This window comes from Etheostoma spectabile, chromosome 13, assembly GCF_008692095.1.
Source record: "Etheostoma spectabile isolate EspeVRDwgs_2016 chromosome 13, UIUC_Espe_1.0, whole genome shotgun sequence".
NCBI lineage: Eukaryota > Metazoa > Chordata > Actinopteri > Perciformes > Percidae > Etheostoma > Etheostoma spectabile.
In genome coordinates, this window is record NC_045745.1 from 29,006,655 (window position 1) to 29,012,472 (window position 5,818).

Sequence of the window (5,818 nt, forward strand, 5' to 3'; positions counted from 1 at the left end):
GCCAACATCACAGCGGTCATCAAGAAGGCCCAGCGGCGACTACACTTCCTGAGGGTCCTCAGGAAGTACGACCTGCACTCCAACCTGCTGCTGACCTTCTACCGCCCGTCCATTGAGAGCCTGCTGACCTACTGCATCACAGTATGGTACGACACCTGCACCGTGACAGACAGGGAGAGGCTGCAGAGGGTCGGAAGGTCAGCACAAAAGATCATTGGCTGCCCTCTCCCCTCCCTGATGAACATCTACACCTCCCGCTGCCTCAGCAGAGCAGAGATCATCATCAAGGACAGCTCCCACCCCGGCTCTGATCTGTTTGACCTGTTGCCCTCAGGACGGCGCTACAGGTGCATCAGAACAAGGAATAACAAACTCAAGAACAGTGTCTTCCCAAAGGCCATAACCACCCTGAACTCACACGTGCACTGACTCCACGCCACAGCCTACCCCCGGCCCCCGGCCCTTCTTCTTCCCTCCTACTGTGCAATACTGTTAAACAATACCTTAAAGGACACTGGAATAGGTGCAATTTCAAACAGTGCAATATTTCATATTTAACCGTTTCATTTCATTACAGTCTAATATTTATTTATTTGTTAATACTTATCTACTTTTCACACAATGTGTATTCAAAGCTATTTTATACATGTATATAGTTGCTCTCAGGACTCAGGACTATGCACCACGTCCCCCCCCTCTCTCTTTTTTCTCTGCACTACCTAAACATTATATTTTATATTTCATGTCAACATTGTAAAGGGGTGGCTTCAATCTCATTGCACAGGTACTGCACTTGTGTATAATGATAATAAAGGCATTCTATTTTATTCTACTCTACTCACACCTGGTTTGTGTCTTTATAGCGCTGATCTGGACACAGTTTTACTATTCCTCATTTTGGTTATATTATCAAATAAATGCTTTATTTCACTGTGTGCGCAGGCTTTTTTAAAAAAATGTTTTTTTTTCCTGATGTTCAAGACATTTTAGTTTATTTTTAAATTAATAGTGAGACTGGAATTTTTTTAACTTTGTACTTTAGTGATTAAAAATAAAAGAATACTTTATAATGATTTAAAAAAAATGACTGTCCCTCTAAACTAAAGATTTCAACAGACTTCAGTGAAAAATTAAGACTAAATAACCATGCTAAAATTTACCCTTGGGCCAACCAGCAAGTACAATCATCCAAATCTGACCTGCTGCACATGATTTGGGATATTATAAATCATATTGTAGCCTCTCTCTATTAAAAAAACACTGTGATCCTTTTAATAAAGGCAAAATGGCAATTTTACATTAAAACATGGAATTTAATGCAGACAGAAACTACATGCAGTACAAACGTGCCATGTTCTATAGTGTGTTATCATTGGTGGATTAAGGTGGGTGGGGGGGCATTAAAAGAAAGAGCATACAACATGACCATGAACAGGAAGAATGTAGGAATGTGGCTTATGCAAGTAAAGCTGGGGTCAAATGTGTGTGGGAATGTGTCGACATGTGTAAGAATGTGTGTAAAAACAGAATTATGAAAGTAGAATGCTGTTATGGTTTGGTGTTTATGTCCTGTGTTATTGCGTAGTCTGTTTTACTGTAAATGTTTCCTAGCCTCGTTCTGTCTGGTCTTGCGTTTTTTGTTAGGTTTTTTGGTCGGGTATTGCATAGGTTCTGTTTCTTGTTTTGTTTTGAAGTCTGGTCTCTGTCGTGTCGTGTATTTAGTTCTACTTCCTGTGCTTCCTGCGCTGCCTCCGTGATTACCTGATGTTTTCCACCTGTCTCCCAGCCCTCTTGTCACCTGCCTCTTGTTACCTCGGTACCCCCTGTATTTAGTCTTTGTGATTTCTTTGTCCTGTGTCAGATCCTTGTTTCTGTTTGGCGTGTTGTGTGTTTCAGCCTTTTCACCATCCGATTACTTCCCCGCAGTTTACCTTCCCCGTAAGTTTTTTTCCAGCCCCTGAGCTCCGTTTTTTGTTTTTCCTGGTTCCTTGGTTTTTGTCTTTTGCTTGGACTTTGTTTTTTGTGAATTGATTTTTTTTTTAAACCTCTTCTGCCCGCCTGCTACTCTTTGCGTTTGGGTCCTCCATTCCTGGGATGGTCACAGAACGCTACACAGGAGAGACCAAATTAAATTAAAAAAATGCATGTGGGGGTTGGGGGGTGGAATGTTGGAACATTGGATAGGCTGTATCAGTAATGTGACTGTACTGAATAAATGGTGTCAATTAAAAATTGATCACAAAAAAAAAACGATTAAATAAAAATAACTGCCCCATCATGCCTAGTTTGATTAAAGTCAAACCAATGGAACTTCAAACAAAATGTCTGTGGGGGGGGTTGCCAAAAACCATCATTCCCTTAAACTTTAAATCAAAATCACAAGAGTAGTGTCCAGTGATTAAATTATCTAACCTTTATATTATTTACTTTACATCTTGATTTATATTAATGTCCTTTAATTCTAGGTATATTAAGCTTGATTGCTGTTTGACAGTAAGCTATCCATCTTTTATGACTGATTTTTTTGTTCAACTCCAAGCATTAACATCACGGAGTCATTGAATAATATATGAAATTGGATGGCTCACTTCACCTAAGGTGGAACTGCAAATAGATCAATGTCCGATGGTTGTACCGTAGCCTAAACTATACAGACCTAAGTGTAGACAAGTTCACTAACACAACATGAGTGTTCATGACAAACACAATTATTTCCTGCCTACCTCTGGGAATGACTTCAATTCTGGCTGGCTGCTCTCCACAAAGTGTGGTTGATCAGCCACATTCACAGGAATTAATCACAAATCAAATGAACCGGCCCTGATTTTATTCACCGCGGTTGGACAGCTTGCGAGCATTAAAAGAATCATCTTCCCACTCTTATTCCGGTCACTGGGGTTTCAAAGAGAAAGCAACTTTCATCATCATCATCAATCAATAAACAAAGGACATTCAGTAGACTTCTATCCAATTTCTTCAGACATTCAAAGTTAAATTAAAGCGAAAATACATTCCCTGATGAGTACCTCTTATCCACACTTGGCCTGTGAGATACATGAGTTTCTTAAATCTATGTATTTACTCCTTCAATCTATATATCATCAGCAGGCACGATTTCAACAGTAAGTCATTTTACAGTTCAAATTCTAACACTTGCACTCCACAAATCAGTGGCCCATGAGAAAGCAGGTTATAATTATTATAACCAAAAGTATATGACTACTGGCCACTTTTTTATTTGAAAGAATTTAAAGCTATAGTGCGTAGTTTCTGTCACCCGCATGAGGGATTCTAAGTAATGACAACAAAACAGTGGGCTAGTCCACTAGACACAAACCTCCCGTGATCGCGCATCCCCCACCCCTCCTCCACACAGTTGCTAGTAGCCAAGGAGGACACGAAGGATTAAAAAAAAAAACATGGGCTCTTCAGAAGAAGTAATTACCTTCACTCAAGTTTCTGCACGCAAAAGTCGCAGGACGCCACATCCTTCTGAACATAGCCCTACTGAGAAATACAGAGAGAGTTGTCTATAGCTGGTAGTCTTAATTAGATTTGTAGCAACTCATTTGACAATGGCTTGAATGTAATGGACGTTCATCAATATCAAAAGGTCATGCATTGAAAGCTTTAAGGGAAAATGGCAAACTGAGGATCAGTACAAGGTATACCTTATTAAATACACTTTTAGATATTAGATCCACTTTTAGAATGCATCACTAACAACATTTCCTGTCTTTCAGAATAGAATCCCTGGGGGATGAAGTTGCAGAAAATAATGTCTGACATGATCTATTTGATAATATAAGCTACCTGGTCACTTAACTTCTCTGTAATGCTATCTCTTTTTTTCCTCTCTCTGTATCTTCCTCTGCCTCCCTTGGGATGCTTGTATTGACAACCTGTATATGATTCCAACTATTTATTTTATTGTTTTGATCTCGCGCTTGCTATGAATTACCCATGTACGTTTCCAAAAATGTCACGGGAGTGTGCTGCATGAAATAACAATGCAGTTCACAGTGTGTCATCATAGTTGTTCTTCCTCTCATTGCCTGGCTCTCGCCATGTCTGCTTCTCTCTTTGATGCCTGCGTTGAAAGACACTAAGACATACATTTCTCTGTTTTTTCTGTGCGTAGAAGGAATGTGTTGTGTTTTTTTTCACAGAATGCTACAGAATGGGTATTTTCTCCTTCATGTCGGGAAGAACAACAGTTGCTATGTGTCAAACAAATGGTAATAAATGTGTGTCTTATTACTGGAAATTGTAAACAAGTCACCGTGCAACAGCAACTGTGGGCTTATTCCAGTGTTTCTCCTGTGGTACCCTCTGTACCACAAGAAGATTTCTTTTTTTTCAGCAAATGGTTAATGGTTGCAGGAGGCCACGTGGGAAAAGGCAACATTCCTTGCACAGCCTGTGTAGCCATGAGGCAAATTTGTGTAAAAACAATCATCAAATACTAATTATATGCTCTTTGTGATAATACTTTATAACCCAGACTTGTATTCCTAATCTGGTCTACTCTCAATTCAACCTGCCTTGCCTGCAGGCTTTCTCATTCTTTCTGTTTTACCAACAGCCAGGAGGAAAAGCAAGTTTTATTTGTTATAAATTCAACATTAAAATTGAACATAAATATTACTTATTAAAGTATGCTAATGGTCTGTTGTGTGCCTACAAGGACACAATGGACTGTTTATATATAGTGCAAAAAATAAGCTCTTAGGCTGACAAATAACCTATCTCTAAAAGGTGGGTGGGTGGTGGGTTCCATTAGTAACTACAAACATAGGTGAAACACTGCAGCAGTGTCCATAAACTTTATTATTATCTGCTCTCCACTTGACAAGTCTACTTTACTTTTAAATGTGACATTTCCATTCAAGGATATTCATGAAGTGCAGAATGCAAAATTCAAAGGAAATGATAAAACCTACTCAATAAATTCAGCCGGAACAGATATTTTCATGTTAATGGAACATCCATGAATGCTGCTTCATTTTTTATGATCAGATGGCAAAGTTACCTACAAAAGATGCATATACAGCCTTAAATAATTTCAAGAAACTGTAGTTGATTCACACAGTTGTACTGTTTATTTTGAATTGTCCTTGGTTTGGAGTGCATGCTTGCATCCGACTACAGTATATATTGCAGTAAAACCAACAATGACTGACAATATAACAAAAGGTTGCCTTTATCCAAACTTCAGTTACATTAACAATAAAGGAATTAACAGATAGGAAATCTATATTTTATTTCCTGTCATAAACTGCTCAATAAGTTGGAAATCAGTACAAACCTGAATAAACTCAACTTAAAGAAAATATGAACAGGACATGTCTGCCATTAACTAACACTGCAAGGTAGTAAGAGCTACATGAACCCTACTAACCATAGGCGCGGGAAGTGGGGGTGCGGGTGGTGCTGCCGCACCCCCAGTCGCAAAGCTGTGAAAACGGCATGACAATAAAATCATAGTTTATAAATATCTCTGCAGACTGATGCATGCACACTCACAGCCAAACACTACTACGTATGAGTTTCTACTGTCTATCAGCGCTACTTAGCAATGTCTCAAACGAGAATTTTGGATTATTTTCAATTGCCCAACCCCAAACACCCGAGGACTAGCGAGATTTGTCCAACTAGAATGTCTATATCCATAGCTATATCCCTGCTGGGATTTAGTTTGTACAGCGTAAGCTCAGCTGTACTTCATGGAGGGGTGGGGCTGGTGAGTGGTCAGCAAAATACAGAGCCTGTGTAACATAGTACCTTTAGACTCTACTTGGACCATTCCCCCCCCCCC